Source organism: Papio anubis, chromosome 10 (assembly GCF_008728515.1).
Source record: "Papio anubis isolate 15944 chromosome 10, Panubis1.0, whole genome shotgun sequence".
Classification (NCBI taxonomy): domain Eukaryota; kingdom Metazoa; phylum Chordata; class Mammalia; order Primates; family Cercopithecidae; genus Papio; species Papio anubis.
In genome coordinates, this window is record NC_044985.1 from 12,548,291 (window position 1) to 12,562,254 (window position 13,964).

Here is a 13,964-nt window from a genome sequence, read left to right on the forward strand (position 1 = left end):
CCTTGCATGCAAGTCTTAATAAAGTCATCTACTCACCAAGCTGTACTTGTTTGAGCCACTTTTTGGCTTCTATGTTTCCTCTCAGTTTGGGGGATGGTTTTCCTGTATGATTCTGGGTTTTTCTCATTATCTGGGCTAGGGGCCAACAATTTGCATTTCTAATGAGTACCCAGGGGATGCTGGTCCTACTGATCCAGGGACCATGCTTTGGGAACCATGGGTGTAAAGTACGGTTCTCAGTCATTCTCTATCTACTTTCCATTTCCCTATACAACCTATTAACTCTCACTGTATGCCAAACACTGTTCTAAGCATTCTCTGTAAATCAAAACACTCAGTTTTTACACAATCTTATGAGATACTTTTATTACCTCCATGCCACACATGAAAGAAGAATCAAGAGTAATTAAGTCATATGCCCTACATCACGTAGCTAGTTAAACTCTAAAGTCCGTTGACCATAAGAGGAACATTAAATGCTCTGAAGAAGCCAAACGGGGTCTGACTATCTGTTGTGGACCTTGGACAAGCCACTTACCTCTGCCTCAGTGTCTTCTAAAATGGAGATTATAACAGCACAAATCTCATAGGCTTGTTGGGAAGATTAAGTGAATCAATTCACAAGGGCTGTTATTATAATTATGATCTGAAATATATATGATATTTTAAAGGTCTTCCCTCCCAACTAGAACATCAATTCCATGAGAAGTTGTCTTGGTTGCTAGAAACTGGAAGAAAACTTGGCACACATTAGACTCTCAATAAATATCCCTTGGGTTGTCTTTTGCCAGGTAAACTTTTCTTTTTAGATCAACGTAATTCATACTTTTGAGATTCAGCTTTTATTGTATTTATGTATGAACATCTAAATGTTTTTACTACCTCCTCCTGCATCAGGGATTCTCAACGTAAGCACTGTTGAGATTTTGGGCTGAATAATTCTTTGTTTTGGGTGTGGTGGGCACTATCCAGTATGTTGTAGGATGCTTAGCAGCATCTTTGTTTTCTACTTCCTGTATGCCAGTAGCCACCCCCGACCCCACCAGTTATCTCCTAGGAGCAGATTCAACCCTGTTGAGAATGACTGATGTAGATAATTCAGATGTCTCTAGCTGGCATGTCCTCTCTTAAATGTCCCGTTCAACCAGGAAGTCTTGGTCCTACCTCCTGTGGTTTCCCAGAGAAAGGTCTGCAGCACCGGCCGGGCCCTGCCTTAGTGGCCTATGTGAGAATCAATGTTTTTTACAAGGAATCAGAGAAAACCACCAGACACTGGCTATGGCTGTTCCAAATGACAATTTTGGAAGAGGCTTAAACATCTCCTCAACACAAAGGCCCTGGAGGATTTCTCTCCACCCTCAAGACTGAGCCTCAACTCCTCAGAGCTCACATTTGAGCCCATTTCCAGACCTCACATTGAGCCATTCTGGCACGCAGAATGTCTACTCCCATCAGAAACAGAGGATCCTTCTAAGGCCTTGCCTTAGTCCTTCCCCTTTCCTAGACAACGCAAAACCTCCCAAAGAGGGACCTTTCCTGAAGTCAGAGTTATTAAATCTGCCAGAATACCTGGTGCGAAGTTTAAAAAAGAAAGCACGTGATGAAGACACGCCACCGCATCCTTCCTACTCCCATCATAGCTTCATTCTGCTCCTAACCACACAGATGGGTAAGTTCCTGAACAAGAATGTCTGTGTACACACACCAACACACATGCACACCTACACACACCTCTGGGGAACAAGCAAAAATTTTTTAGGGATAGTCTAAGTCCGCATTTAGATAAATTTTTTCCCCTAAACGGAAAGTGATGAGCAGAGAAGCATGCCACATATAGGAAAATGCTCTTTTATGGGGCCAAGCAGCCCATTTTCCTTCCTTGATGCTCCTAAACCTCTTTGTTCCAGAAGGGATTGCTGCTTTACTTTAGCATTACCAAAAGGCTTAGACAAAGAAATTGCTTGACATCACAGGTGAAATTCAGACCTCTGCCTCCAGAGAAACTGAAAAAATGCCTGCCAACTTTAGCCATCTTTCTTCCTCACCCACTGCTTGTCTCCATCGAGATTTTAGAAAATCATGTGGAGAAAAATAAAGTTATAGACACAAAAAATCCTGTACATGGTTGTTTATAGCACATTTATTCATAATTGCATACTTGCCAGAACTTGGAAGCAACCAAGAATAAAACCAAAATCATTTGATCTAGTCTTAATCAGGTGCTCCATTATATCTGCAGCTGGAAATAAATGGATGCACATCCTCTATACATGAATACAGGCCATAATGTCATCTGCCTTCATAAAACTGTTTTAACCTTTGATTATATTTTACACTGAAATTTAACAGTTAAAGGCACACTCCTCTCCTATGTTATAAACTACTATTGTTGGTACTCAAGCAAAAGAGTTTTGCTCTATATGCGGAAACGGATCTGGGCTTGATGTTGGTTCCAGTCTCCTCACTGCCGCGGATTTGCTTTAGAATAAAAGTGGGTGGAAATCATTTCTCCAGATAAGCAATGGGCTTATCTCCAACCCACTATCAAAGCAGTGTTAAGGATGAGATGGAGATAGGAAAGAGAAAACAGGTTCAAGGAAACATCTAGGCATAATTGGCATTTGTTTTCCTATTGTGTGTGGGTGTTGAAGCTAATTTGTTTGCAGGAACGTGGGGAGAGATAGTGCCTTAGAGTAATTGTTCCTCCTACTACTCTTGGAGTTTTAATTAGCAGATGGGCTCCTTCCCTCACCACCTTGCCAGCTGCTTTCTTTTCACATGACCAAAGGTAGTTTTTAAAAAATTTCCATGCATTCAAATCTCAGCTCTTAAAAATGCCCTTTTCCTTATGAAAAGACCTCTAATGAAGACTCTGGGTCAAGAATGAAAAGTTTTCCAGAGTCAGCGATGATAATAAAGACCACCCAATAACTGCAAGAATCCTGCACAAACAGGTCACATCCCAGGGGAGGGGACTCCACTGGGTCTGAAATTCTTACTGGCTCATCTTTCCACCTGTTGGGCTCTCCTCCCTCCCCCATCAGGAGGGGTGAGGGGATAGAAGCAGGATAAGGTGGGGAGGGAGAGGAGCACGTGAAGAGTATGTGTCTCAGCTGATCTTTCCTGCATTTTAAGCTGCTTATAGGAAGGCGAAATTGGGAAGGAGGCCTGTAATGAGGTCGAGAATTACCCACGCTCCCCCTGCAGGCTAATTTACTCCCCTACTCAGAGCTGCGTGAGGTTCAGGGTAGCCAGGACCAGGGAATTTAGTCCCAGATTCTGTAACTGAACCATCAGGCCTGGAATAACCAGTAGTTGCAATTTCTAACTAACTTCGGAGAAGCAAAATAAAAAAGTGCTTAAAAACCAAAATGATTAAAAGAACCCCAAGGCTTGTAATTTGGAAATGTCAATTAAGAAACACATCACTGAGAAAAGTATAGATTAGGAAAATAAATCAAGACAAGATGATACTTATAAGTTTAATGTGTAGATTAACAGGATGACTATAGAGGGCCATAAAGAAATATCTGGCTCATGCGTTGCTTGTCGGTAAATGATAGTTATGAAGTTTTAGAGAAAAGCATGAAATATTTCAAAAACTGCATGAGTTTAAGTACAGATTCTAAGAAAAACTCCTCACTCACTATCTTACTTCACGTTCTGTGATGAAAATTCCAATTCTGCCCAAGACCCTGGGGCAGAAGGTATTCTGATTTCTGGAAGCCCTTGCCTTTCTTCTCCTCTAGGAATTTTCTGAAATGAATTCAAATTCTCCAGCTGCAGAGAAAGGTTCTGGTGGTTCCTGTTTCCCTGGTGTGCTGACTGGCAGCTGTAAATGAGCTTCGGAATTCGGAAGGAGGGAGTAATACTTTCAAGTTCCCCAGGTTCCCTCAGTGCTCCCTCGCTTTCTCCGCCCAGCCTCTCTTCTCCTGTATTGATCTTTCTCTTTGCTGGAATTTTATTTCCTATGGGTGGTAGGAGAGAGTCGTTACCACGCCTCCTCCTCAGAGTTTCTTTCATGTTTATAATTTCTATTCCAGCACATTCCACGTACATGCTTTTTATCTTGCAAAATCTGAACTTTTTTTCTGGACTTTATAGAAATCCAGTCTCTGGATCCCCTTCCTCTGAGCAAACATACCTTTCACTTTTTTTTTTTCTTTTGAGACAGAGTTTTCACTCTTGTTGCCCAGGCTGGGGTGCAATGGCGCCATCCCAGCTCACGGAAACCTCTGCCTCCTGGGTTCAAGAGGTTCTCCTGCCTCAGCCTCCCGAGTAGCTGGGATTGCAGGTGTGCGCCACCATGCCTGGCTGATTTTTATAGTTTTAGTAGAGACAGGATTTCGCCATGTTGGCTAGGGTGGTCTCAAACTCCTGACCTCAGATGATCCACCCGCCTTGGCCTCTCAAACTGTTGGGATTACAGGCGTGAGCCACCGCACGCGGCCAGCTTTCATCTTTAAAAATGCAGTTTGTGCAATGGATTATTTTCCTACTGTGAAATTTTCTGTTGGTTTCTAAGGGTTATAGAGAAAACAGAAGACTTTCAAGGTCCTCGTTCTTTTTGCTCCCACTGTTCTTTCAGCATCTTCACAGACTTACCCAGCCATGACGTGACCCAAGGCTTGGTTTGCTGTCACTGAGTGAAGAAAGAAGGGGAGCTCTGGAGCCCAGCAGGTGCAAATTCCTGCCTGGTCACCACCAGGTTGCTGGTGCAGTCACTGTGGGCAGGAGGCTTCATTGCTCTGCACATTATTCCCATGGCCTTCTTGCAGCTCACCTCTGTCCTATAGGGAGTGACTGCCTTGGCACACTCTGTTTCAAATAAGACCTGACAAGCAAGTGTGATGGACGTTTTCCTTTCTTTCCTCTTCTTCCTCCATTCTCCTCCTTTCCTTTTGTTCTCTTTTTTTCAAGGCCATCACAGTTGACACCAAGATCCCCCTTTCAGGACTGAAGGACTGAGTGGTCCCTCCCTCCCTGTATTAGTCCATTTTCATGCTGCTGATAAAGACATACCCGAGACTGGGAAGAAAAAGAGGTTTAATTGTAGTTACAGTTCCACATGGCTGGGGAGGCCTCAGAATCATGGCAGGAGGGGAAAAGCACTTCTTACATGGCGATGACAAGAGAAAATGAGGAAGAAGCAGAAGTGCAAACCCCTGATAAACCCATAGGATCTCATGAGACTTATTCACTATCTTGAAAATAGCACAGGAAAGACTGGCCCCCAAGATTCAATTACCTCCCCCTGGGTCCCTTTGTGGGAGATACAATTCAAGTTGAGATTTGGGTGGGGACACAGGCAAACCGTATCACTCCCCTTCTTGGCTGCTGGGAAAGCTTCCACAAACAGCCTTTTTTGGAATCACCTCACACAAGGCTACTGCCTGTTCCAGGAGCAGCCCTCAGACATAATCAACACAGCATCTAAAGACCCAGGCTCCAGCCCCAACTTAAGGCTCAGAAGGGTCTGATCAGCTTCAGAACTTCCCAGTGGGGTTAGCTGCAATTTTTGTTGAAACTGTCATGCCTCAGCTTCCCCCTTGGCCACATCTTCCTTCATTCCCTGCATACCAATCCCCATCTCAGTGTCTGTGTCCTAGGGAACCTGACCTACAAGAATCATGATGAGGTAGGATAAAGAAGACACAATTCAATGGACAAAAGAAATGTACACTCAACAGGTCCATCGTGATAAAAGATCGTGACAAATGAAAGGTCATAATTTAGCATTCCATTCAAACAACATATTTACGAGGAAAAAAATCAATGAGGAAAAAAATCAATAGAAGACAGTAGTCAGGGGAGGCTTCCTGGAGGAGGTAGAGTGAGAACTGTTGTTCATGGGTAGTAGGACTTGAAAAGGAGCAGGAACAATGCTGAGGACTTTAGGTAAGGGAATTGCTTAAGTAATTTGAGAATGAACATCCCTAGTTTGTGACACAGTGAGTTTTATGTGGGCAAAGCAGACACGTGGTTTGGATAAGCTAGATGGTGGTTAGTTAGATTTGGAAGAACTTTGACAGCCAGGTTGAAATGTCTGAGCTCCCCAAGCAGTGAGGAACAATGAGACATAGTGGTGCGGTAGAGGGACTTGAATGTTATTTAAGTGGAGGTGATGCTGAATAATTGTTTAGGCTGGGTGGCAGAGGTTTCATGATCATAGTTGATACCAGTAGTTGAAACAATCACTCCTAATTTTACTTATTTTTTAAAAAAATTACTACATTTTCATTTTGTTGTAGAGTATAACAACTTGGTGGCAAATTAATTGTGGGTTTGCTATTAGAATGGCAAAACAGCAATTAATTTTGCACCAACCTAATAGAACAGCGACCCAAGTCTCACAAGGTGTGTGGCTGTTGTAGCAACTGTCGACAGCTCCATTGCAGTGACGCCTTCCCCTCCCGGCTGTTGGCACATTATGATGGGAGTTGGAGAGAGGCTGCTCAGTGGCACCAGACTTTTCGTATTGCATTTGTGTGTGTAGGAATATTATTTTACCAGCAGTCTATATGATGAGTTAGTGCTGGTACTACATCGAAGCGAGGAAACCTTTTGGGTGACAATTTCCACAGATCCAAGTGGGGAGTGAAAGGAACAAGGACCCAGGCAAGGGCAACGGGGAAGGACAAGAACAAACATTTCGAGGGAATTGGTCAGATTAATTGGAATTGCCAAAGAGAGTTCAATTCTGCCTGATGGAATTTTTAAACAGGGAAGAAGGGGGTAGGAGTGGGGAGTTGGAACCTGAGGCTCCAGGGGCTTCCAGACCCCATCCCTCCAGTGGACCCAAAGTGCTGTTGCCTGGTAAGGCCCAGAGCATATCTGTCCCTTTCACTGCTGCTCCCCAAATTATCCCACTTCACATATTTGGGGGAAAATGAACTGACCTCAACAAGGAGGCCACACCCCTTCACTCTGAGTTTCTTTCTCATGAAGGCAAATGGTTTGCCCTGAGCCATTCACAGTTGCTATAATTTGTCACCAAAGGGTGTGAATAGGGCTGCAGATCTGGTGTGCGACACAGTTGGTATCAGAACTGTCCTCAGTTGGAGGGTATCTAGCCCATATGGACAAGAGCCAGCAGCCTTGAACTTGTTAGCATGGAAGCCTCATTTCCCTGCTTTGCCTTGGGTGTCAGGATGCTTAGAGCTGTATTTAATTTGTTTAATTTTTTGTTGTGGTTTTACATATATATACATACACACACACACATATATACATATTATGTTTTATAAACATAAAATTTGTCATTTTAAACATTTTAAAGTGTACAATTCAGTAGCATTAATTACATTTACAACATATGCAACCACCACCACTATTCCCAAACTTTTTTAAAAAATCACCTCAAACAAAAACTGTCTAACCATGAAGCCATAACTCTTCATTTTCCCTTCTCCCAACCCCTGGTAACCTCTAATTAACTTAATTTTTCCATGAGTTTTGCCAATTCTAGATACTTCGTTTAAGTAAAATTGTATAATATTTGTCTTTTTGTGTCCAGCTATTTTCACTTAGCAAAGTGTTTTCAAGGTTCATCCATCTTGTAGCATTTCATCCCTTTTCATCTTCAGTTGAAATATATAAACCTCATTTTATTTCTGGATTCATCTGTTGATGGACACTTGGCTTGTTTACATCTTTTGGTTATTGTAAATAAGGCTGCAAAGACATAGACGTACAAGTACCTGGTGGAGTCCCTGTTTTAATTTCCTTTGGAGTGGAATTATCAGGTCATATGACAATTCTATGTTTAACTTATTGAGGAACTGGTTAACCATTTTCCACTGTGGCTGCACCATGTTACACTCCCCCAGCAATGTATAAGGGTTACAATTTCTTCACATCTTTGCAACATTTGTTATTTTCCATTTTTTCTTTTCTTTTAAAATTATAGCCATCTCAGTCAGTGTTCATTGTATCTCACTGTGGCTCATATTTAATTATTAATTGCATATATCTTTCCCTTCCTTTGTTATAATTTTATAAATTATCTCTATTTTTATTGTTTATTGTCTCCTTTTTTCATTGTACCTCTTTTTGGAAATAGGTGAATTTTAAATCATGTGCGAAGAAATGAAAAAATATCACAAAGACTTAATGGGACTTTCACTGCTTTAAAGGAGCTTATGTTTTGTGTTACGAAGCACTGCATCCCAATTGCTTTTCAGCTCCCAGATGACTTTGTCATGGAGGATTTTCTTGTTTTCTCTGTTTTTCTTTTTCAAGTTTCTTGTGTTTGCCTGTACGGTCCAGTGGAGATTTGGCTGTTTCCTGAGCCATTTGACAGTTGAACTCATCTAGTCAAAAGAAATGCTAGTCCTTATTGTCTTTTTTGAGTAACACTTATATCCAGTTGACAAGATATGAAACGCCTAGTGTATCCTGCGTGAAATGATACAGGTGATGGAAGTCACCACAACCAGCCCCAACCCTTACTCTGTCATGACAAATTTCCAAGACGAATTCTGGAAATTCTCTGTTGTTCTTTAAACATTTTCTTGGGCAAATATTAACTATTATTTTCATTAATGACTTCAAGAAGGGCTAATTACGGTTAATCACAGTGGAAAATAAAACTTGATTCCCTTTCCTGCATGGTTTGAGCATGAAATAGGAGAAGGGACAAGACAACCTCTGAGTATTGTTTCTAATTCTTTAAAAAGTTGTACTTGCAGCCAGGCGTGGTGGCTCACACCTGTAATCCCAGCACTTTGGGAGGCCAAGGCAGGCAGATTGCCTGAGCTCAGGAGTTCCAGACCAGCCTGGGCAACACAGTGAAACCCCATCTCTACTAAAAATACAAAAAAATTAGCTGGGCATGGCAGCGTGCCTTTGTAGTGCCAGCTACTCGGGAGGCTGAAGCAGGAGAATGGCGTGAACCCGGGAGGCAGAGGTTGCAGTGAGCTGAGATCGCACCACTGCACTCCAGCCTGGGTGACAGAGCGACACTCCATCTCAACAACAACAACAAAAATGTTGTACTTGCACATAGAAAAAGCATTTGACAAATTCAACACCAGTTCAAGACAAAATATCCAAGAAACTAGGATTAAAAGGGAACTTCCAGTTGGGCATGGTGGTGGCTCATAATCTCAGCACTTTGGGAGGCTAAGGTGGGCAGACTGCTTGAGTCCAGGAGTGTTAGACCAGCCTAACCAACACGGCAAAACCCTGTCTCTACTAAAAATACAAAAATTAGCCAAGTGTGGTGGCCCATGCCTGTAACCCCAGCTACTTGGGAGGTTGAGGCATGAGAAGCACTTGAACCTGGGAGGTGGAGGTTGCAGTGAGCCAAGATCACGCCATTGCACCCCAGCCTGGGTGACAGAGTGAGACTCTGTCTCAAAAAAAAAAAAGTTGGGGGGACCTTCCTCAACATGATACAGGACCATCGTCGTATATGGAAACCTATAGCTATCACATGCAATGGTGAAAGACTGAAAGCTTTCTTTCTAAGACTAGGAACGAGATCAGGATGCCAACTTTTGCCACTTCGGTTAAGCATAGTTCTAGCCACAGCAATCAAGCAAGAAATAGAAATAAAAGGCATCCAAATTGGGAAGAAAGAAGTAAAAGGCTATTTTCAGATGACATGATATTATATATAGAAAACCCTGAAGAATCCACAAAAAATTGTTAGAGCTAATTAATTCAACAAAGTTGCAGGATACAAGATCAACACTTAAAAATGAGTTGTATTTCTATATACAAACAATGAACAATTCAAAATAAAATTAAGAAACAATTCTACTTATAATACCATTAAAAAGTATAAAATATGTAGGAATAAATTCAGCCAAAAAGATGCAAGGCTTGTAAATGAAAACTAAAAATCATTGCTGAAAGAAATTTTAAAAGACCTAAATAAATGAAAAGACATGCCGTATTCATACACTGAAAGACAACATTATATTATTAAGATATCAGTACTTCTCAAAGCAATCTACAGATTTAATGCAATCCATATCAAAATCATAACAGCCTTTTTTCATTGTTGTTGCAGAAATAGAAAACTCAGTCCTAAAATTTATGTGGAATCTCAAGAACCTGGAATAGCCAAAACAATGTTGAGAAAAGAATAAAGTTGAAAGACTCATAACTCACAGGTTCAAAACTGACTACAAAGCGACAGTAATCAAAAAAGTGTGGTACTGGCATCAGGATACACATATACACCAATGGAACAGAATTGAGAGTTCATAAATAAATTCATACATCAATGGTCAATTGATTTTTGAACAGTGCCAAGACCATTCAATGGGTAAAAGAACACTCTGTTCAACAAATGGTTCTGGAACAAATGGATATCCGCAAGTAAAAGAAAGATGTTGAATCCTTACCTCACACCTAATGCAAAAATTAACTCAAAATCTATCAAAGACTGAAAGTTAAGAGCTAAAACTATAAAACTCTTAGGAGAAAACACAGAGGAAAATCTTCAGAGCAGTAGCTTGTGCGCTGGTTTGTTAACTATGACACCAAAGGCATAAGCAACAAAAGAAAACAGTGGATAAATTGGGTTGTCAAAATTCGAAACTTGTGCATCAAAGGACAAGTTGACAAGTTGTGCACTAGTAAGAAGGTAAAAAGACAACCTACAGAATGGGAGAAAATATTTGCAAATTATATATTTGATAAGAGTCTAGTATCCAACATATGTGAAGAACTTTTTCAATTCAGCAATTTAAGTTTCCCAATTTTCAAAAGGGCAAAGGACCTGAATAGATATTTTTCTAAAGAAGATATACACAAATGGCCAACAAACACCTAAAAAGATGCTAAGTGATATTAGTCATTAGGAAAATGCAAATCAAAAGCACAGTGAGATATCATTTTATACCTACCAGGATGGCTATAAGAAAAATGAAAAATATTAATAACAAGTGTTAGCAAGGATACAAAAAAATTGTAGCCCTCATGAAATGTAATATATAATGGTGCAGCTACAGTGAAAAACTGTTTGGCAGTTTCTCAATAAGCTAATCATAGAATTACCATACGACCCAGCAATTCCACTCCTACCTATACTCTCAAAAGAATTGAAAAACTTATACATGAATGTTCATAACAGCTACGTTCATAATAACCAAAATGTGGAAGCAACCCAAATGCCCATGAACAGATGAATGGATAACTAAATGTGGTATGTCCATACAATGGAATATTATTCAGCTATATAAAGGAATGAAGTACTGATACATGGTATGTCATGAGTGAACCTTGAAGGCATTAAGGTAAGTGAAAGAAGCCGGGCACCAAACAGTACATACTGTATGAATCCATTTATATGAAACGTCCAGAATAGGCAAATTTATAAAGACAGAATTAGATCAGTGGTTATCAGTAGCTAGACACAGAGGAAAATGGGGAGTGACTACAAATGGGTATAGTAGTGCCCCTTTATCATTGAAAGATGCATTCCAAGGCCCCCAGTAGATGGCTGAAACCACGGAGAGTACTGAACCGTACACACATGATGTTTTTCCTATATGTATATACATAGGATCAAGTTTAATTTACAAATTAGGCACAGTAGGAAACTCAGCAATAGTAAAATAGGACAATAATAATGATACACTATGATAAAAGTTATGTGAATGTGTCTCTCTCTCTCAAAATATTTTATCGTACTGTACTCACCTATTTTCAGACCATAGTTGACTGTGGGTAACTGACACCATGAAAACGGAAATATCAGGTAAGGGGAACTACCATATAGATTTTCTTTTTGAGGCAGTGACAAGGTTCAAAAATTGTAGTGAAGGTTGCACAACTCTGTGAATATGTGTAAAACCATTAAATTATACAGTTTAAATGGGTAAATTATATAGTATGTGAATTATATCCCCAAAAAAGCTACCCATAAAAAGTTATAAAAAAGAAAAGATAATCCCAGCACTTTGGGAGGCCAAAGCAGGAGGATTGCTTGAAGTCAGGAGTTCAAAATCAGCCTGGGGAACAAAGCAAGACTCCCTGTATACAAACTGTAAAAAGAAATTAGCTGGACTTGGTGGTGTGTGCCTGTGGTCCCAGCTACTTGGAGGTTAAGGTGGGAGGATTACCCAAAAAGTCACTCCAGCCTGGGCAACAGAGTGAGACCCTATCTCAATAAATAAATAGGGACAAAAGTAAAACAAGAAAATATTCATAGGGGCTAGACTCCTTCAACACTTTCAGATCACCTGGCAGGCGACTGACTTGCGCACACTGCAGAGAGAGAAGGACCTCCCAGTTTCCACTGAGATTCTCACACTGGCCTCCACTGGTTATTCTGGGTTCTCCTGTTCCAGGCCATGACTCCCCTCGACTTCCTCCAGACATTGCGGATGACAAGCAGGGCCTGTGGCAGTTTGGTGCTTTGTCCCACCCACTTGTATTTTGGGATTCAAGGTGACACTTTGTCACCTACTTTTGTTGTCCATGACTTTTCAGTTTTGGTTGCTCTGTTTTCACATGAGCACCCTGGAAGCTCCAAACATGATTCTGGTATCGCTGTCACCATCTTCCTAGGCCTCCCGTTGGAGAGCTTTGTGAAATACCCCTTTTTGATATGGATGTCAAATATGTTTTCCCAATTTACATTTGTCTTTTGTCATTTGAGCAGCTTGGATGGGGGACTTGGATAATGAGGAGATGGGGGAATTTGGGGACCATGGGCGGCTTGTCACCTTGCGTCCCATGTGAGCTGGCAGCAGCACTTCCTAATCACCCAGGGAGTCCATCTTATCCCCCTCTTAACAGCCCTGAGGCTCCATAAAGTGATTAGACTTTCTCATGTTGTTATTAGTATTTTTCTCCTGGGCTTCTTCAATAGTACAATTCAGTTCACTTATTGCTCAGAAAATATTGCTATGGTAACCTATTCTGGCTAGTAAAGCAATTACCTAGAGTTGAAGAAGAAAAAGTTGGACTAAACACCTGAGTACTCAACCATTTATTACCCAAAGGCACTTGAAAGAATTAAGGAAAACAAAAGCAGGTACATTGCTCTGTCCCTGACTGATGAGAAAGGGCTTAACCCAACTGGAATGATCAGAGGACAATCCTTTAAAGTAGGGAGTGTAGGTAAATTTGATTCCCTGCCACACCGAGGTTTGCAAGAGAGACTGTAATGAGAGGCTGCCAAATGTCTAATTTGGGGTCAAAACCTAGCTTGTATTAAAGATTCTTCAAGTCGTGTAAGGTTCCACTGATATATAACCCCAGGTTTCCACTGCTGTGAAACACTGTTCCTGGGTTCAATGCAGAAGTCCAGCCTCTTTATTCCCAGTGGTTGACAGGACTCCTGAGAAATGTGTACGTGTACAAGTAAGTCCTTTAACTAGAAAGAAAGGAAAGATGCTGTATTAGTTTCCTTCTGCAGCTCTAACAAATTATCACAAACTTAGTGGTGTGAAGCAACAGAAATGTATTATCTTATAATAGTCAGAAGCCCCAACTGTGTCTCCCTGAGCTAAATCAAGGTGTTAACACAGCTAAGTTCCTTTTGGAGGCTCTAGGGAATAATCTGTTTCTTTCTTGCCCACTACATTCCTTGGCTTATGGCCCTTTCCTGCATTTTCAAAGCCAGACGTGTAGTATCTTCAGATTTCTCTGCAACTCTCTGTCCTCTGCTTCTGTTGTCACAGCATCTTCTCTGACCCTCTTGCCTCCCTCTCATGAGGGCCCTTGTGTTTACATTGGGCACATCTGAATAATCCAGGAAAATCTCTCCATCTCCAAACTGTTTACTTAATCACATCTTTAAAATCTCCGTTGTCATATAAAGTAATATATTCACAGTTTCTGGGGATTAGGATGTGAAGATCATTGAAAGGTCATTATTCAGCAGATCACAGACCCCAACAGCTCTCAGGTATGGCTGTCCTGACCAGAACCTGGTCTTCTCACATGGGCTCCTGTGAAGCAGGTGCCAGGGGAGCTAGAATGTGACTCTGCTCCTTACAGCC